The 22,082-nt window shown below is 38.6% G+C and overlaps 1 long non-coding RNA gene across 1 annotated transcript; it reads right to left on the bottom strand.

Moving 5' to 3' along the window:
- Window positions 1–6: 6 nt before the first annotated feature.
- On the bottom strand, window positions 7–21,777 carry LOC141372038 (uncharacterized). The gene is made up of 4 exons (XR_012377374.1): window positions 21,649–21,777; window positions 12,915–13,077; window positions 7,853–7,987; window positions 7–368 (listed from the first exon to the last, which is right to left on the bottom strand). It is a non-coding gene; the product is annotated as an uncharacterized lncRNA (long non-coding RNA).
- Window positions 21,778–22,082: the final 305 nt, after the last annotated feature.

Here is a 22,082-nt window from a genome sequence, read left to right as displayed (position 1 = left end):
AGAATGGGTCACTGGCCCCAGTGGCCTCTAGGGCTGTAGGTTGGGGAGCATGCACAGCATGGACAGCATGGACAGCTGTAAGTTTATGTTCAGGGCAAAAGCTATAACAAAATTAGCTTGCTTATGACCAACCACATATTGGGCTGCAATACAGATCCATGCTGTGCATCAGAAGGTTCTCAGTAATTGTTTTCTGATGAGAAGAATAGCTACTTTCCTCCAAAGCAGTGTTTTTCAACCTTGGTGATTTTTCACCAAATAATATCATGCCAAAATCTGTGAATGTTTTGTCCAATGAAAAATAAAGATGATATAAGTTTACCTCTATAATATGCCACTTTTACTCACTCCCTTTCAGATGTTCTTGGCTGTGTGGGAGAGAAAGGGGTAAAGTTACAGCATGTGTGCTAGAAATTGTGCACTGGAGTATACTGAGCATTTTAGTATCATTTGTCATTGTATTGGGGCCAGAAAAAAAGGTTGAGAGCCACTTCTCTAAACAACATTTCCTGCCAAAATCACGTAATCTTTGGCACAGGAACATTTCCAGTAGATGGAAGAGGGGGTATCACATGTCAAAGTATTTTTTCTTTCTTTCTTTTTATATATATACCCAGGTCCATAACATACTCATTAATTGCCTGCTCCCCCAGCCAGACAGGTGTTGAACAAGAACACATGGCTTACGTACAACTTGACAGGAATACTTTAGCACAAGGACAGAGGAGACAAGGCCATCTTCTAACTAGCAGGCTTAGGCAGAAGTTAGTACTATTGCTGGGATGGATGCTAAAGGAGTAGGGCGGGTGTACTGAGCACACTGAAACAGAGGAGGGATTAGAGCAAAGAGCTGACAACTGACAGACTAATTTCCATGACTCATAGCAGAGGAGAGGGCAGGAAGAAGCTGAAATAGGCTGAATATCAGGTCTCCATAGTTAAGGTATTACTAATTCTGATCAGACCTTCTATTATTGCTCCCCTATACCTGGCTTCTTGGCTCAACAGCTACACTGGCCAAACTTGGTGAGCCATGACCAAGAGGATGAGCAGAGTGGGCTACTCTATTTTCCATCCACCATTAGTTTCTTTTGCATAGGCTAGCTGGTTCACTGGGGTATAAGAAAGAGCTATAGGTCTTCTCTTGAGAGAATTAAAAAAATGGTATTTAATATCTTTTGGGAAAATGATATTTACAATAAGAAGTAGCTAGGTAGAACACTGATGTGATAAGGTTAGGTGAAAAAACAAGCATGTGTAATTATTTGAACATTACAAGTATAGCTGTGTAAAACTGTACCCATAAGAAAAAAGACCAGAAAGAAATAGCCCAGACTGTTGGCAGTGATTGTTAGGGAGGTAAAGCTGTTATTATATTTTTTCCATTTTTGAATATGTCACTTTACTTTTATAGTTTCAAAAAGCACATCAAAGTAAACAATTAGGGAGCTGCCAATCCAATGATAGATTGTTTATTCAAACCATCCTCCTGCTAAGAACAATTAGAAAAGACTGACAAATTTTTAAAAAATTTTGTTTGAGGGCACCTGGGTGGCTCAGATGGTTAAGCGTCTGCCTTCAGCTCAGGTCATGATCCCAGGGTCCTGGGATCGAGTCCCGCATCGGGCTCCCTGCTCAGCAGGGAGCCTGCTTCTCCCTCTGCCTCTTTCTCTCTCTCTCTCTCTCTCTCTGTCTCTGATGAATAATAAAATCTGAAAAAAAAGAAAAAAACTTAAAAAAAAATAAATAAAAAATAAAAAATTTTGTTTGAGGCATGATCCTTGAAGGCACAGACTGGGAGAAAATACTTGCAAAAGACACATCTGATAAAGGGATGTTATCCAATATATAAAAAAACATAAGCAACCCCATTAAAAAATGGGCCAAAGACCTTAACAGATACCTCACCAAAGAAGGTATATGGATGGCAAATAAGCACATGAAAAGATGCTCCACATCATATATTATCAGGGAAATGCAAATTAAAACAGTGAGATACCACTACACATCTGTTAGAATGGCCAAAATCCAGAACACTGACAACATCAAATGCTGATGAGGATATGTAGCAACAGGAACTTTCAGACACTGCTGATGGGAATGCAAAGTGGTACAGCCACTTTGGAAGACAGTTTGGTGGTTTCTTACAAAGGAAAACGTACTCTTATTATATAATCCAGCAGTCATCCTCCTTGGTATTTATTCAAGGGAATTGAAAACTTATGCCCACACAAAACCTGCACACAGATATGTATAGCAGCTTTATTCATAATGCCAAAATTTGGAAGTAACCCAGGTGTCCTTCAATAGGTGAATGGAAAATAAACTGGTACATTCAGACAATTGAATATTATTATTAAGCACTAAGAAGAAATGAGCTATCAAGCCACAAACAGACATGGGGGAAACATAAATACTTATACTAAGTGAAAGAAGTCATACTGAAAAGGCTATATACCATATGATTCCATCTATATGACATTCTGGAAAAGGCAAAACTGTGGAGACAGTTAGATGGTCAGTAGTTACCAGGGATTAGGGAGGAGGGGAGGATGAATAAGTGGAGCACAGAGGATTTTTAGGGCAATAAAACTATTCTTGTGTGATGCATAACGGTGGATACATGTCATTATACATGTGTTCAAACCCATAGAATGTACATCAACAAGGGTGAACCCTAAGGTAAACTATAGCCTCTAGGTGATAATGATGTGTCAATGTAGGTTAACTAGTGTAACAAATGTACCACTCTGGTGCAGGATGTTGATAGTGGGGAAGGCTGTGCATATGTTGGGAGAGGGGTATATGGCAAATCTGTGCCCTTTCTCTCAATTTTGCTATGAACCTCAAACTGCTCTAAAAAACAAAGTCTATTCAAAAATCTGATTTGTGTATGTGCTGCTGAAGCGAGCACTAAAAAATCTGATTTGGATGAAGTGATGCTCAACATCATTCATCATCAGGGAAATACAAACCAAAACTACAATGAGATATTACCTCATACCTATCAGAATGGCTAAAATCAACAACACAAGGGCGCCTGGGTGGCTCAGATGGTTAAGCATCTGCCTTTGGTTCAGGTCATGATCCCAGGGGCCTGGGATCGAACCCCGCATCAGGCTCCCTGCTCAGTGCAGAGCCTGCTTCTCCCTCTCCTTCTGCCATTCCCTCCATTTGTGCACTCTGGCTCTATCTCTCTGTCAAATAAATAAATAAATAAAATCTTAAAAAACAACAACACAAGAAACAACAGGTATTGGAGCAGCCACTCTGGAGAACAATATGGAGGTTCCTCAAAAAGTTAAAAATAGAATTACCCTATGATCCAGCAATTGCACTACCAAGTATTTACCCAAAGAATACAAAAATACTAATTCAAAGGAATACATGCACCCCAATGTTGATAGCAGCATTGTCTACAATAGCCAAATTATGGAAACAGCCCAAGTGTCCATCAACTGATGAATGGATAAAGAAAATGTGATATATATATTTAATATGTGATATTCATATTACTCAGCCATAAAAAAAAAGAATGCAATCTTGCCATTTTCAGTGACATGGATGGAGCTTAGAGAGTATTATGTTAAGTGAAATAAGAAAAAGACAAATACCACATGATTTCATTCATGTATGGAATTTAAGAAACAAAACGAACAAGCATAGGGGGAAGAAAGACAGAGAGAGGCAAACCAAGAAACAGACTATAACTATAGAGAACAAACTGATGGTTATCAGAGGGGTGGTGGGTGGGAAGATGGGTTAAATGGGTGATGGGGATTGAGTGCATGTCGTGACAAGCACTAAGTGTTGTATGGAAGTATTGAATCACTAGATTGTACACCTGAAACTAATATAACACTGTGTGGTAACTAACTAGAATTTAAATAAAAACTTAAAAAAAATCTGTTTGAAGGCAATACCAAAACAGTGAGGAATTATGGGTCCAAGACTCAGGTGAGAAGGAAAGTTTTCAGAGATTAGTGTGACGTTTAGTGCTGTCCTTTCCCTTAAGGCTACTGTCAATGACAAGAACCAAGAGGCTGAGAAGCTGAGCAGAGAATTTCACAAATTCACAGGATAGAGGGAACAAGAATTGGAGTCAGGGCCTGATAAGGAGGAGAAGCTCCTGTAAACACCGTAGGCTTTTTGACTGAGACCTGGGGGGGGCCCTATCAGTAAGTATGAATCATAAAGACACAAACCCTCACAGGGATGGAATCCACTTTGAATCCTCTCAGTCTCTGATTTAACTAGATGATCTGGGATCACCAGTGCCTCTAGCTCACTTTCCAGCCATTAAACACCAAAACCTGATAAGGAAAGGAATGAGAAAGGAAAATTACAAGCTAATCTAATTTATGAACATAGATCTTATGAGCCTAAACAAAATATTACCCAACCAAGTCCAAAAATATATAAAAACAAGAACATGCTATGACTGAAATGGATTTAGGGAGTGCAAGGCAAGTTTATGACTGAAAAGGCAATCAATGCAATTCATATTAAAAGAATTAGGAAGAAAAATTAAGTGATCATATTGATAGATGTAGAAAAAGAAGTTTATAAAATTAAACATCTATTCATGACAAAATTTTCTCAAAAGAGGAATAGAAGAAATCTGATAAAGAATATCTCCTAAGCAAACATTATATTTAAAAAGGAAATGTTGAAAGCTTTTCCCTTGAGATAAGGAAGGAGACAGGTATGCTTGCTATTACTCTTTATATTCAATCTTATACTGGAGGTTCTAGCCAATGTCCTAAGGCATGAAAAAGAAGGAAGGGGTAATACAGATTGGAAAGGAGGAAATAAAGCAGCCATCATTCACAGATGACTTGATTTATATGTTGAAAATCTGAGAGAATCTTCAGATAAAAATTATTAGAATAAATAAGAGAGTTTAGCAAGGTTACTAGATAGAAGATCAATATATAAAAATCAATAGATCTGAAACTATTTAAAAAAATTGAAATGGAAGGAGAACTTCCAAACTCTTCCAAACTCATCCTATGAGGCCAGCATTACCTTGATCCCAAAATCAGACAAAGACCCCACCAAAAAGGAGAATTAGAGAGCAGTGTCCCTGATGAACATGGATGCAAAAATTCTCACCGAGATACTAGCTAATAGGATCCAACAGTACACTAAAAGGATTATTCACCACAACTAAGTGGGATTTATTCTTGGGCTGCAAGGGTGGTTCAACATCTGCAAATCAATCAATGTGATACACCACATTAATAAAAGAAAGGACAAGAGCCATACGATCCTCTCAATAGATGCAGAAAAAGCATTTGACAAAATACAGCATCCTTTCTTGATAAAAACTCTCTGCAGTGTAGGGATAGAAGGAACATACCTCAATATCATAAAAGTAATACACGAAAAACCCACAGTGAATATCATCCTCAACGGAGAAAAACTGAGAGCTCTTCCCCTAAGGTCAGGAACACGACAGGGATGTCCACTCTCACCACTGTTGTTCAACATAGTACTGGAAGTCCTAGCCTCAGCATCAGACAGCAAAAAGAAATAAAAGGCATCCAAGTTAGCAAAGAAGTTAAACTCTCACTCCTCGCAGATGACAACTATAGCCACTTTGGAAAACAATTTAGCAGTTCCTCAAAAGGTCAAACATAGAGTTACCATATGACCCATATCCCACTCTAAGCATATACCTAAAGAGAAATGAAAACATGTTCACACAAAAATTTGTACATGAATGTTCATAACAGCATTACTCATAACAGCCAAAAGGCAGAAACAACCCAAATGCCTATCAACTGATGAATGGATAAACAAATGTGGCATATCCATATAATAGAATATTATTCAGACATAAAAATAAATGAAATATTGATATGTGCTACAACATGGATGAACTTTTAAACATTCTGCTTAGTGGAAGAAGCCAGTGTCAAAAAACCAATGTTGTATGATTCTATTTACAGGAAATGTCCAAAGTAGGCAAATCTATAGAGATAGAAAGTAAATTAGTGAATGCCTATGGTTGGGGTATGGGAAGGTTGAGGGGTGATGGTTAAAGGATATGGGTTTTCTTCTGGGGTGATGAAAATATTCTTAAATTGAGAGTAGTGATGGTTGCCTAACTCTGAATATATATAAAAAGCACTGAATTGGGCGCCTGGGTGGCTCAGTTGGTTAAGCGACTGCCTTCAGCTCAGGTCATGATCCTGGAGTCCCAGGATCAAGTCCCGCATCAGGCTCCCTGTTCAGCGGGGAGTCTGCTTCTCCCTCTGACCCTCTTCCTTCTCATGCTCTCTATCTCTCATTCTCTCTCTCTCAAATAAATAAATAAAATCTTTAAAAAAAAAAAGAAAATAGTAAGTGACTACCACTTATAAAAAAAAAAGCACTGAATTTTACACTTGTCTAACTGTATGGTATGTGAATTATATCTCAATAAGGCTGTTATCAAAAACCCCATTAGCATGAAGGTTTTTTCCCCCTAGGTAAGAATATTTGGGAAATTATTTTTAAGACAAAGAAACAAATTACTACATGTTATTTTTTAGAGACCTCATTATATCTTCAAACCAAAATAGATCCTTACATTTAAGATAATTTAAGAATATTCCTACCTATTCATGGGATGGATTTGAGCTCCTTCAATAATTTTCTTGAACTTAAAATTTCCGTAATACAAGAACAAGAAGACTTTTTCTACCAAAGAGCAATGAATGATTGTTTAATACAAATAAAATATGATGAATACACAAATAAAAAGCAGCTTGCGTCAGGAAACCTTCAAAATAGCTTTATCTTTTATTATTGCCCTATATATTATTATGAGGCCTAAAATTTAATGTGCTGCCTTGACATCTTTGAGTCTTATGGGGTCCCAAAGTTCTAACCATGAGTTCAGCTCTTCCCAGATACATCCCTCACCCAGCAGGAAAGCCCCTTACTTTGCTAGTTTCCCTGTCAGCTGGACCAGCTGCACCTGACTCTTCCTCAACCTAATGGGCTTCGTCTCCCTGCAGCCTGTGGAATTATTTGCCAATCGCATCCTCCCATGGGAGCCAAGGGTCACCTCATCTTCTTGTTACTACAAAGCCTGCCTCCCCAAACCCCCGTTTGTTCACTCTACTCCTGAAAGCAGCCCAGTGTGATGTTGCATGGTGTTTGGTGTCCTCCTCCCCTGGGCTGTGAATATATGTGATTAATAAACTGCTGTCAATCTGCTGACAATCTCAACCACCTCCAGAACCCTAGAACACTCCGTCCCTCACCAGTGGGATGAAGAGAAGGTGAACAGAATATTCTCTGTTCTGTTCTGCTTCTTGCAGCTGCTGCTGCCTTTTTACTGCTGAAACAGTTCTCAGTCTCCTCCTAAACCCCTGCCCATGATAAAACCATCAGATTGTACAAATCTTGCACTTGCTCCAACCAGTGCACTATTTACCTTACAGATAACCCACAGCCAATGCCATCCTACTAAGCCATTAAAACCATCTGCTGCGAACCCCTCTGCAGCAACTCACTCACCCTTGTTCCTCTGTCTCCAAACTCAGGAGTTAAGAGCCAAAGACAATCTTACATGTTTTTGCAGAGTAGGCCGTTAGTACAGGTTTGTTCACTGCCTTGGTACTCATTGATGAAGGGTGCTTGAGTGGTTAGGACAGTGGGATCAGTGTCCTCCCAAACAAAGGCGCATTCATGTAATGAATACATCGATGATGTGGGCATGGATCTTCACATTTGCTCTTCCTGCTTCACAGTTTATAGTGAAGAGCAAACAAGGGAGACGAAGCACCTGAAAAGCCTCTGTGGACTCTGGAGGGCTACACAACTATAAATTCTCTTCATTTGTTTCAAGAAAACTTACCAAAGCCAGACTCTTCTTCTATGAGTGTGCCACAGTGCCACAATTACTGTAATAGTAGAATTTCTTCAGGAAACGGTTCACAGTTGTTGACTCATATGTACCATAGGTCATATCAGAGCCCCATAAAGAAAAATCCTGAAAGACATGCCACTGATGTGAGTTTGTCTCTCCACAAAAACCTTATGAAGAGCTGCTATGTTTTATTCTCAGAAAATATTACTGAACACCTAAGATTTGCCAAGCATTATATTAGGTACTGGAGACAGAAAAACATAGTTGCTGCTATTTAACAGCAATATTAAAAATTTTTAAAATTTAAATTGTGTTAAGAAACACATAACATAGGGGCACAGTGGGTGGCTCAGTCAGTTAAGTGGCTGCCTTTAGTTCAGGTCATGATCCCAGGGGCCTGGGATCGAGTTCCACATCGGGCTCCCTGCTCCACAGGCAGGCTGCTTTTCCTTCTCCATTGCTTGTGCTCTCTCTCTCAAATAAACAAATAAATAAATAATCTTAAAAAAGGAAACATATAACATAAAATTTATCATCTTTAAAAAATTGAGGTATAATTGACATATAACATTATATTAGTTTCAAGTATACAACACGATTCAGTATTTGTATATATTGCAAAAAGATCACCACAATTCTAGTTATTATCCATCACCTGACAAGGTTGCAAAAAAATTTTTCTTAAAGATTTTATTTATTTATTTGAGAGAGAGAATGAGAGAGAGAGAGAGAGCATGAGAGGGGGGAGGGTCAGAGGGAGAAGCAGACTCCCTGCTGAGCAGGAATCTCGATGTGGGACTCGATCCCGGGACTCCAGGATCATGACCTGAGCCGAAGGCAGTCGCTTAACCAACTGAGCCACTCGGGCGCCCTGTTGCAAAAAATTTTTTTCTTGTGATGAGGATTTTTAAGATCTATTCTGAGCAACTTTCAAATATGCAACACAGTACTGTTAACTATAGTCACCATGACATAATTGTTTTATAACTGGAAGTTTGTACCTTTTGACCCCTTCACCCATTTCACTCACCCCCTACCTCCTACCTGTGGCAACCACCAATCTGTTCTCTATGAGCTTTGTTTTTGTTGTTGTTTTAAAAATTTCACATGCGAGTGAGATCATGCGGTATTTGTCTTTCTCTGAGTTATTTTACTTAGCATAATGCCCTTGAGGTCCATCCATATTGTCACAAATGGCAAGATTTTATTCTTTTTAATGGCTGAATAGTATTCCATTGTGTATGTATATCACATTTTCTTTACATACTCATCTATCAATGGACATTTAGGTTGTTTCCATATCTTGGTTATTATAAATAATGCTGCAACATGGGAATGCATGTATCTTTTCAAGTTAGTGTTTTCGTTTTCTTCACATAAATACCTAGAAGTAGAACTGCTAGATCATATGGTAGTTCTATTTTTAATTTTTTTTAAGATTTTATTTATTTATTTGACAGAGAAAGAGGGAGAGCTCAAGCAGGGGGAGTGGCAGGCAGAGGGAGAAGCTTAATGACTGAGCCACCCAGGTGCCCCAGTTTTCTTAATTTTCTATTCAGTTTTCTTTTCAGATTTTTGTGTGTTGACACAGCATTTTTATACATGAGCATTTTTATTAATGCCCAAGAGCTAAGATTTCCCTGGATATCTTTGCAGAGTAGTATCAGGCAGCAAGACCACAAGCCCTCACATAGCAGCGTGCTATACGATGCAGAAATGTAGTATTACTAGATGGCAGCCAGAGACACTAGAGGGCAGCACCGGCCCACCCAGGGCTCTTGGTTCTGAGGACTCAGTGACCAGAACTTTTAAAGGATCATTTGCTCTTGTGTCTCTCAATCCTGCCCTTATTTCAGAATCACTGGTAGGCTTGTTAAAAATGGCTGGTTACAGGGGCGCCTGGGTGGCTCAGTTGGTTGGGCGTCTGACTCTTGATTTCGGCTCAGGTCATGGTCTCGGGGTCATGGGATTGAGCTCCATGTGTGAGGCTCCATGCTCCTTCTTCCTATGCTGCCCCCTGCCCCAATAAATAAATAAGTAAAATCTTTTTAAAAAGTGGCTGGTTAGATAATTTTGAGGTCCAGAGTAAAATGAAAATGCTGGCCCTATATTCAAAAAGTAGGAAAAAATGCCTTTAAAGGTACTAAAATATAAAACTTTTTCCTTTTTACTATAGCCCCCCTCCCCCACTCTCCTGACTTGTCCTGGTCTTTTGTTTTTGTACTTGTCTAACGTTATTCTAAATAAAGAAACATTTAAAACTTTAAATAATAACCCTGGATTTTACTGTTAATCGTTGTACAATGCCAGTTTTAAATGCAAATATCAGATCATTTAACCTTTATGTAGGATCACCAACATTACCCAATTCATATTTTGTAGCTAGCTCATGCATATGTACTTCATTCTTACCAAAACATGGAAACACTACACAAAATTAACTCTATTTTTTATTTTACTTCTTGATATGTGTACATCTAGCAACACTCTATGGAAGTCAGTGGCTTTCATAATATGCTTACCTTGTACTCACTTTGGGTCTTGAACAATTTCCAACATCATGGGTCCACCAGAATTCCTGATGACACTGCAAATGCTCCATGTGAATGGGGCAGCAAGGAATGGCAGACATACATGAGCCTGTGTTTTTGCTCATGCATACTGCATTATCTCATCAGACACCACTTGTGAAATACAAAATAAAATTATACTCCACGCAAAAGTTTATTCCATTTCAGAGGCTATGGGCAATTAGTAATCCTTTCAAGGACACCCTAAGGAGCCTATACAACCTCATAAAGAAATGGTATGGATTCTGCCAAAACCACAGACCACAGCTCAGAGGTAGGGGTCTTCAGCAAAGTCAGACTCCTTATAGTCTGAAAAGTTACAGCAAAGACCTCCTTATGCTATTCTCAGATGTACCCAATTAGCCTGGCAATTAAGAGTAGTTTCTTTGGAATTACACACACCTGGATTTGAATCTCAGTTTTACCTGGGTAAATTTTTTTTCTTCTCCATTTTTAGATCTTTTATCTATAAAATGGAGATGGTAATAGTATAAACATCATAGAGTGCTTGTAGGATTATAGGGGATTTTGTAAAACAAGAGTTTAGCACAGTGCCTGGCACAACTGATAACTACAATGGAATTGAAAAAACATGACAAACACCAATCTTAGATGCATCCTCACTGAAGGCCTCTTTAGCATCTCTGAATACCTGCTTACCTGGCTTCTCATTATCTTCACTTGGTAGAGGATAGAGTGGCTAACATAATTAGAAAATAGAAATAAATTGAAAGCATAAGAAATTAGTAAGATGAAAATAAACTGTCATTATTGGAAGGTGATGTGATTGTGCCTGAAAAACAGAAGATAATCAACTCAAAAATTACTACCACTACTACTACCACTAGTATTATTACTACTACAGAGAGAGAGAAATGGAGAGAAAGAATTCAGTAAGGTAGCTGAATATAAAAATTAATATGCTGAAATCAAAAGCCTTTGTATATACAAATATACAATCAGAAGATATATTGGAGAAGAAAATCTCCTTTCCAATAGCAACACAAAATAATACTTAGGAATAAAACATGCAAAACTTTTTTGAGAAAAACATTAAAACTTTTTCAAATGTATAAATGCAGTCTTGAAAAAATAGGCATACCATATTCTTAGGGATAGGAACACTAAAAAATTTTTCCTAAGTTAATTTATAGATTAATGTGATTTTTAAAAAGATTTATTTATTGGGGCGCCTGGGTGTCTCAGTCGGTTAATTGTGGGATTCGTGATTTCAGCTCAGGTCATGATCTCATGGGTCCTGGGATGGAGCCCCCAGTGGGCTCCTGGCTCAGCCGAAAGTCGGCTTGAGATTGTCTCCCTCTGCCTCTCCCTGACTGCTCTCTCTCTCTTTCTCTCTCTCAAATTGAGAGAGAGAAAGAGAGAGAGAGTGTGTGCACGGTGCACGTGTGGGGGGGGAGGGGCAGAGAGAGAGAGAAAATCCCAAACCGACTCCCTCTGAGCCCTACAGGGGTCTTGATCTCACCACCAGGAAATCATGATCTGAGCCAAAACCAAGAGTCCCATGCTTAACCAACTGAGCCACCGAGGCGCTCCTATAATTAGTGTGATCTCAATAAAAATACCAATGGGTTTAACTGAGGGCAATTAGGCTGATTTCTAAATTTATGGTGGGAAGTAAGCAAAAATAGTAGAACTCTCAAAAGGAAGAACTATGATAGCACTGAGATTAGTGATATCAAATAATAAAAAAACTATGTAGCCTTAATTATTAAAACACTATGGTACTTGTGCATGAATAAACTGACAGATAAATGGAACTAATGAAAATGTTCAGAAATAGAACAAATACATAGTAGTATATGATAGAGGTGTCATTTCAAATCAGTACAATAAACATGTATCTTTTATTTTTTAATTTTTTAAAGTTTGTTTGTTTGTTTGTTTGTTTGTTTAAGCAATCTCTACTCCCAATGTGGAGCTCAAATTCACAAACCTGAGACTAAGAGTGGCCTGCTTTTTCAATTGAGCCAGCCAGGCACCCCCAAACATTTATCTTTTAAATAAATGGTTTTAGGACAATTGGATAGCTATTTCAAGAAAGATAGGTGAATTCATATTTTGTACTATACACTTAAACTTCCAATCAACAGATTTAATTTTAAAAATCATACAAAAAGTTTATACATTAAAGTCCTAGAAGAATATATAGAATAATTCTTTTAGGACCTTGGAGAGAGGAAAGCCTTCCTAGTTAACTATGAAACCATAAAATAAGTGATTAATTTATTCTGCATAGAATATCTTCTGCTATATCTGCATATGGTAGAACGCACCATAAAAAAGCCAAAAGATAAATTACAACCTGAAATATATTGCAAATCTTTTTACAGACAAAGGCTAATCTCCTCTTATATATAAAAAGTACCTAATAAGCCAGTAGAAGTATTTGTAGAAGGACAGAAACAGTCCATAGAAAAAGAAATACTAATGACTCTTAAAAACATGAAAAGATAGTGTACCTGGGTGGCTCGGTCAGTTGAGCATCTGCCTTTGGCTCAGATATGATCCCAGGATCCTGGGATGGAGCCTTGCATCAGGCTCCCCGCTCAGCAGGGAGTCCACTTCTCCCTCTCCCTCGGCCTGTCTCCTACGCTTGTGCTCTCTCTCTGAAAGAATAAAAATCTTAAAAAAAAAAAACATGAAAAGACATTCAAACTTAATAAGATAAATGCAAGTTAAAATCACAACAGCAGATTGTGAAAATTCAAAAGTTCAACAGTACACTCTTTTGGCAAAGTAAAGAGAAATTGACAATCTCATATTTTGCTGATGGGAGTGCAAAATGGTGCAATCCCTAAGAAGAGTGATTTCAGAAATATTTGTTATAAATTGCAAATACATTTTCCCTTGACCCAACAATTACAACTCTAGGAATTATGCTTACATTTAATTCTGTCTTGGCAACAGCTTTTCTGAGGACTCAGACTAACACATACCCTTTGTGTGGGAAAGGTGGAAAAATAAGAATATATATCCATATTTGCATGTATTTATATAAAATGCATTAGAAGTCTATAGAAGAAAAGAAGTTAAGGGAAGCAATAGAAATGGGGTGGTGGTAATGGGTTGGGTGGAGAAAAAGGAGAGAGGAAGAGTTTTGAATCCATGTGAATTCATCTATGCAAAAAATAAATTTAAAAGGCTCTTGGAGAATTTTTGTAAATTTTCTATTGTGAAATACAGACTCATGGGTAATTGCAGAGATAGTATAGAGGTCCCATGTACTCTTACCCAATTTCTCCCAATGGCTACATTTTACATAATTATAGTAAAATATCAAAACTGGAATTTAACATTGACATAATATGTATGATTCTAAGCCACTCTATCACATGTGTAGATTTGTGTAATCACCACTACTATCAGATACAGAATTATCCCATCACCACAAGAAGAAGAAAGAATTTGATAGTACATACTAGAGGGAAAGCAGTCAGCTTGGAGTGTTAAGAATTTAGGCCTGAACCTGGGGCTCAGACTCAGAATGACTTGCTTTAAAGAAAGCATTTGTGTTACATCTCTCCAATGTTAAGTTTGAAGAGGCTGTAGTAAAACAGATCAATATGGCCTTGTTCTCATTCTCATTCTGAGATTGGCCGAGACATGCTAGGATCTGAGATAAAAAGCTTTATCTCAACTTTATTATGGATACTTTAATACTTCTTCCAGTATCAAGATGTTATTATGGAAATTAATCACCATTAAATAACCCAGGTATTAAATATAAGAAAGCTAATTTCTTAGCTGATCCCCAGTTCTGAGCATTAAATTAGCCTTAATTTACTAGATTTCAGCTCAGATTTCAATACCTATATATTATAAGAGCCAGTTACAATGAATTAAGTTAAAACTCTCCAAGAAACTGACTGATACCTAGGATCGATCAACAATACCTAAAGGCCTTGCTGATGGGAATGTAAACTGTTCTGGAGAGAAATTTGGCTATAGATATCAAAGGCTTAAAAATGTGCCATTTTTTTTGACTCAATAATTCCACTTCTAGAAATTTGTCTTGAGGAAACAATTAAGCATATGTAAAAAACTTTATTACCTAATATGGTCATCAAAAGAAATCATTAAAGAATACACTATAATATATTCACTTAATGTGAAAGAAGGCAGTAAGGAGGAAAAGAACAAAAAGGTCATAAGATGTATAGAAAACAAAAACCAAAATGGCAGACATAAATCTGACCATATCAATAATAACATTAAATGCTAAGGAGGCTGACTCTGTGGCCTTTCTGTTTGATTTGGTTGCCACTAAAAAACCTCAAACCTTGCCTCAAAATAAACTTACTGTCTTGAGAATGAGTTAGCTTTTCTATTTTGACCTTTATTAACTTCATCCAAAACCCTTCTTTACAAATGGACTTCTTAAAAGGTCTTCAGACTTCCTGCCATCAGAATTCTAATAGGTCCCTGATTCAACATGAATAAATCTTGTCCTCTCACTGACTTGTCTCATTCTCACACCTCTCACACTGTATCTCAAGGGGTATGCCCATGCCCAAGCAGGGAGCCATCTAAAAATATGATCTATTTTCCAAGTATAAACTGGGTTACCAAAGAGGACCCTGGGGAATTTGGAGTCTTTTAAAGACTCACTGCCAAAAATACCCTAAGGAAAACTGAAGTAAAGAACAAATCCTTAAGGCGCCTGGGTGGCTCAGTTGGTTAAACAACTGCCTTCGGCTCAGGTCATGATCCTGGAGTCCCAGGACCGAGTCCTGCATCGGGCTCCCTGCTCAGCAGGCAGTCTGCTTCTCCCTCTGACACTCCCCCCTCTCATGCTCTCTCTCTCAAACAAATAAATAAAATCTTAAAAAAACCCCACAAATCCTTTAGAACATATCCCAGATGAATACCTTTTTGTTAAACCAAGAGGTATTAAGTCAAACTGTAACTTTTTAGTGGGGAAGCCATAATTTACTAAATTCCAAAAGAAAAAATATGGAAGAAACACAAATGCGTATCACAAAGTGAAAGAAATCAATTTGAAAATGCTACATACTATATGATTCTAACTATATGACATTCCAGAAAAGGTTAAAATTATGGAGACAGTAGAAAGATCAGTGGTTGTCATGGGTTGGGGGGAGGGAGGAATCGATACGCAGAGCACAGAGGATTTTTAGGGCAGTGAAAATATTCTGTGTGACACTATAATGATATATACACATCATTATACATTTGCCCAAACCCATATAATGTACAACACCAAGACCCTTATGTAGACTATGGACTCTGACTGATGATGAACTGATGTAGGCTCATCAGTTGTAACAAATGTACCACTATGATGGGGGATATTGATAATGGAGGAGGCTGTGTGTGTTGTGGGGGCCAGAGGTATATGGGAAATCTCTGTACCTTTCACTCATTATCTGTGAACCAAAATGACTCTAAAAAATAAAGTCTATTAAAATTTAAAACTTTATTTTATTTTTTTAAAGATTTTATTTATTTAATTGACAGAGAGAGAGAGACAGTGAGAGAGGGAACACAAGCAGGGGGAGTGGGAGAGGGAGAAGGGAAGCAGGGCTCGATCCCAGGACCCTGGAACCATGACCCAAGCCGAAAGCAGACATTTAACAAACTGAGCCACCCAGGTGCCCCTAAAATTAAAAATTTTAAAAGCAGCAGGCCACCAGAATCCTGGACTCAGCATATTCTGAATCTGTTAAGAGGCCAGAGTTAGGTCAGAAAAAAACAACAGGAGATGAAGGGAAGTGGGTGGGTGATGGTATTAAAGGCAGCACTTGTGATGAGCACTGGGTGTGGTATGTAAGTTATGAATCACTGAATTCTACTCCAGAAACCAATATTTCACTGTATGTTAACTAACAAAATTTAAATTAAAAAAAAGAAAAGAAAAAAGAAAAAGGGTAAGGTATGGAGTATAAGGACAGAGGCTGAAGAGGACAGGAACTATTTCCTTTGAAATTCAACAGCTTAGTAGCATGCAACCAGAATAGTTCCATTATTTTACTGGGTGTATCAAGCCTGGTCAACAGTCTCATCAGACTAATGTTCTAAGAGCCTTCCTCAAGAAAATGCTGTAGGATGGAAGAGATGACCAGAATGCCATTTTCAGTTGAAATAGGCACCGTTTACACTCTTCTTTGGTCAGTAAGGATTGGCTCCTTGTAGATCCTCTTAAGTACTAAAATAAAATATACATTTTAGTGCTGGAGAAGGACATCATACATAGTCCAAAGCAATAATATATGGCATTAGTATGCATTCTCTTGATAAAATTCTCCAATGCTTAAAAAATCCATCCTTCACATAGCTGCTGTGAGAAATCTGATTTTTTGAAAGATTTATTTATGTATTTATTTGAGAAACAGAGAAAGAGAGAGAGAGAGAACACAAGTAGGGGCAGAGGGAGAGAACCTTCAAGTAGACTCTCCGCTGATCGCAGACCCATGAGATCATGACCTGAGTCGAAATCAAGAATCTGATGCATAACCAACTGAGCCACCCAGGTGCCCCTTAGATTTTTTAAAATACAGATGCTGAGAAAGATGTTTTCTCTTTCCTCTGAGGCTGCTAAACTGGAATGACATAATCCTGAAACTGCCTGCAGCTATGTTACTACTGTCCCAGTTTGGCTCAGTAGGTGTGATATTAAAGAGAAAAATTATTTGTGATACTTGTTAAAGAATAAGGCAGACTTTACTCAGGGTGACTATCGCAATAGATATAGGGACCACTACAATGGGTTTTGCAGTAGAGGAGAGATATTGGGCCCAACCCCAAATATAACAAGGAAAAGTGGGAATTTATAGCCAAGGAGTGGGGGGGTGGTGGTGGTCAGTGAATGGAAAATTGAAAGGAAACATCAAGGCTAAGGGAGGAGTCTAGAAAAACAACCTAACATTCTTGCTGAAGGCAGGCCAGGGAGATCAGACCTCACCTGGGGGATGGTGGAAGATGAGGAACCCTATCAGATATTGAGGGTGATCAGATATCAAGGATGGGGGATTCTGGTTGAATTGACTCAGTGGGATTCTTGCAAACTGGACAATGCAGGGGTAACACAGAAGCTCAAAAGTCAGGGCTTGGTTGAGAAAAGAGTTCAGAGGAGCCTGACTAAACTTTGGTTAAAGAGAGACTCTGCCAGTGAAACGGGGTCACAGAGAGGAAATCAGATCCAAGATTGGAAAGAAATGATAATTTTTGAGTATGTGAACTCAGCTCCACCCCTGGATTTCCCAATTTCCTGTTATATGAACCAATAAATTTATTTTTGTCCTTCAAATTTATTTGAATTAGGTGTCTGTCATTTGCAAATGGAAGAAAGCTCATTAATTTGAAGAGAGAATTGATTTGATGAATAAGTTTGAGGTGATGGGTAGAAGATTAAAAGCAGTCAGTCAATGGCAAAATAAGAGAGTATACATTTCTAAGCTAACACATCATCATACACAATATACAAACTTCCTATATACCATTCTTACTGTGTTCTCAGGGCTATAGGCTTAAAGGGAGTATTATATAAATGGCATAGAAATATTTGTGAAATTGGGATTCCAGAACTGAACAGTTTTGCAAGATTGGGCAATATAATAGCTGACACTTATTAGATATGTGCTTTATTCTAGGCATGCTGTGTTTTATATGCATTATTTTAATTAATCCCCATTTCATGGACTCAGAGACATCAAGATATTAAGACCTATTCCAAGGACAGATAGCTACTAATTACAGTTTTAGGATCTGAACATAAATCTATGCACTATAAAAAAAGTTTTATTGAGATATAATTCACATATCATAGCATACATACCAGATTCAACCATTTAATGTATGCAATTCAATGCTTTTGGTATATTCACCACTACTATAGTTTTTGAACATTTTAATCACCTAAAAAAAAACCACCATACCTTTTAGCTATCACCCCCATGTCCTCCCCAACCCCCAACCCTAAGCAACCACTAATCTACTTTCTGTTTTTATAGATTTCCCTGTTCTGGACTTTCATATAAATGGAACCATAGAGTATGTTATCTTTTGTGACTGGCTTCTTTCACCTACTATTATGTTTTTGAAATTCATCATAGCATGTATCCAGTACTTAATTTTTTAAAGATTTTATTTATTTATTTGAGAGAGAGAGCACAAGGGGGAAGGGGCAGAGGGACAAGCAGACTCCCCACTGAGCGCAGAGCCTGTCTCGGGGCTCGATCTCATGATCCTGAAATCATGACCTGAGCCAAAGTCAGACGCTTAACCTACTGAGCCACCCAGCTGGCCCCTCAGCACTTCATTTTTTATGGCTGAATACTATTCCTTTGGAGATATCACATTTTACTTATCTACTCATCCATTGATGAATATTTGTGTTGTTTCCACTTTTGGCTATTATAAATAATGCTGCTATAAATATTCATGTACAAGTTTCTGTGTGGACATGTTTCATTTCTCTTGAAAATATACCTAAGAGTGGAATTACTGGGTCATATGGTAACTCTATGTTTAATAATTTGAGGAACTGCCAGAGTGTGTTCCAAAGTGCTGCACCATTTTACATTATCATCAGCAGTGTAAGAGGGTTTCATTTCTCCAATCCTTGCTAACACTTGTTATCTGACTTTTTGATTTGAGCCATTCTAGTAGGTATGAAGTGTTATCTCATGGTAGTTTTGATTTGCATTTCTTTGATGACTAATGATACTGAATGTCATTTCATGTACTTTCTGGCTATATGTATATCTTTGAAGAAATGTCTTTCAGATCCATTGCCCATTTAGAATATGATTGTCTTTTTGTTATTATATATATATATTCTAGATGCAAATTCCTTATTAAATATGATTTGTAAATATTTTTATCCCATTCCATGGGCTGTATTTTCACAATCTCGATAGTGTCCCTTGATGCACAAAAGTTTTTAATTTTGGTGAAATCCAGTTATCTGTTTTTTCTTTTGTTGCCTGTGCCTTTCGTGTCATATCCAAGAAATCATTGCTAAGTCTAATGCCATGAATATTTTCCCCCTGTTTTCTTCTAAGAGTTTCATAGTTTAACCCTTATGTTTAGGTCTTTGATCCATTTTGAGTTAATTTTTGTAAATGGTGTAAGATAACTTCATTGTTTTGCATGTGGATATCCAGTTGTCCCAGCACCATCTGTTGAAGAGACTACCCTTATCCCATTGAATAGTTTTGGCACTCTTGTTGAAAATCAGTTGGCCATAGATGTATGGGTTTATTTCTGGACTCCCAATTTTGTTTCATTGATACATACATCTATCCTTGTTGACAAAGTAACACACTGTTGCTTTATAGTAAATTTTGAAATGAGGAAGTGTGAGTCCTCCTACTTTATTCTTTTTCAGGATTATTTTAGCTATTCAAGATCCCTTGTAATTCCATATGAATTTTATTTTTATTTATTTTTTAAAGATTTTATTTATTTATTTGACAGAGAGAGACACAGCAAGAGAGGGAACACAAGCAGAGGGAGTAGGAGAGGGAGAAGCAGGCTACCCGCTGAGCAGGGAGCCCGATGCAGGGCTTGATCCCAGGACCCTGGGATCATGACCTGAGCCAAAGACAGATGCTTAACAACTGAGCCACCCAGGTGCCCCTCCATATGAATTTTAGAATCAGCTTATCAATTTCTAAAAAAAAAGTCGGCTGGGATTCTGGTAGATATTGTGTTGAATCTGTAGATCAATCTACAGAATACTGCCATCTTAATAATGTCTTCTGATTCATGAACATGGGATTTAAAAAATCTTTACTTAGATCTTTAATTTCTTTTCAATAATTTTTCATAGTTTTCAGAGTATAAGTTTTATACTTCTTTTGTTAAATTTATTCCTAAATATTTTATTCTTTTTGATACTATTAAGTTTTGAGAGAGCTTTAGAAGCCAGTATTCACAGGTGGCAAGACGGATGATGTGGTGTCATAAGTAATAATATAACTAGCATTAAAAAAATAGTATTAGGAAATTAGACAGGCACGAAGACCTATATTATTTCAAGACACAGAGGTTCTGAGAAGTTATGGCCTTGTGAGTACTAAGACTATTATTACATTCTTCTCATGTGTGAGATGTAAAATTAGCCAGCATTAGTGCATAGGAAATAAAGACAGAAAGAGATGGTACGTAGACAGTACCAAGAATCTTTATGTGCACTGATATGACAGCAACAAATATGTAAGTACCACTTTTATACCCATTATCCCAAACTTCATTAATAAAACATTATATCTCACATGGGATCATGAATTTTATAACACATCTTTTAATAATATTATTTACACAATCAATGTCCTTGAAAAAAATATTTCTGTGGGATGATGCATATCCTCACGGTGGTTCTGGAGGCGGTGCAGTAAAACAAATGGTTAGAAAAATGGGCTCTGGAGTCAGAATACCTAGATTCCATGGATTAGCTATGTGATCTTAGGCAGGTGGTTTAACCTCTCTGTGCCTCTCTGCATCTGTATAATCTAAGCAATGAAATACAATACTTTATGGTGATGTTGTGAAATTTAAATTACTTAATATATACAGTGTTTATTATCTGGCATTTTGTTTAAAGGTGGATAGCTGTATATAGTACTGTACTTACTTTATATTCCCTATTTCTAAGTTTCATGATGGTAAGGACAAAATAAGTTTGTCTTTGTATCCCCCACAGGATGAAGTGAATTTTATTTTTGAATTTATCTCTAAACATGAAGTATATTAAAAATGTAAATATTAAACATTTAAAAATAATTTAAATAAAAATCTTCAGCATATCATTTGTATTTCTTCAGTTACTGCTTTATAATTAGCTGTTAGGGACTTCATGACTTCTGACATTCTTTTTGTTACCCTCACTTTCTTAAAGCACCTAGTTATGGTGTAATGCACGTCAGAGCCCTCAGAACCGCTAACGGGGTAGTTTTGAGGGATGAGGCTGCAGCAGCAAAGAGTGGGTCATATCAAGGTACAGCTTTGCTGCTGGAGGTGGAGGACCAATAACCTCAGAAAATAGCGCACAGGAACAGTTGGGCCAGCAGAGCACTTTGTGACGGCTCATTTGGACACTCCGCAGTGGGGTACGGCCAAGGTGAGAGCCCTAACGCGCGGGTCGTCCGCCCGGAGGCCTTGACGGAGCACCTGGGTCTGACGCGAGAGGGAAGGGCTCGGGCCGAGGCCGCTTGGATGAGTCATTCTCACCTCCCCAGGCAGGTGCGGGTGGCAGGACGCTTCGCCTCGGCGGGCGGGAGCCGAGAGCCGCCGCGGAGCCCCCTCTCGGGACGCCTCCTCCGGGCGGGCACTGACCTTGTCGCTGGCGGCCCGACTGCCGAGAGGACCCGGCAGACCTCGCAGAGCCGGGCGCTGGTCCGGGGCGCCCACTGCCTCCCAGACCCACAGGTCGTCGGAGCCGGCCGCCGCCCTCCTGCGCTCCCTCGGCGGCTCAGTCCCACGCGAGGTCGCCCGCTGAGCCCAGAGGGCCGCGCCGCCAGGCGCAGGAAGGCGGGGCGGGGCGCGCGCCCACCGGCCCGCGGAGGTCGTCTCGCGCGGGCGCACGCGCCGCAGCCGCGCGGGGCGGGGGGTGGGGAGGGTGGGTGTGCTTGGGGCGCGCGCGCCGCCGCCGCTGCCGCCTCAGC

Source organism: Callorhinus ursinus, unplaced genomic scaffold (genome assembly GCF_003265705.2).
Source record: "Callorhinus ursinus isolate GAN/ISIS: 27379988/994484 unplaced genomic scaffold, GSC_fseal_2.0 scaffold414, whole genome shotgun sequence".
Lineage (NCBI taxonomy): Eukaryota > Metazoa > Chordata > Mammalia > Carnivora > Otariidae > Callorhinus > Callorhinus ursinus.
The sequence above is the reverse complement of the archived record's forward strand: the minus strand, read 5'-3'. Positions and strand labels throughout refer to the sequence as shown.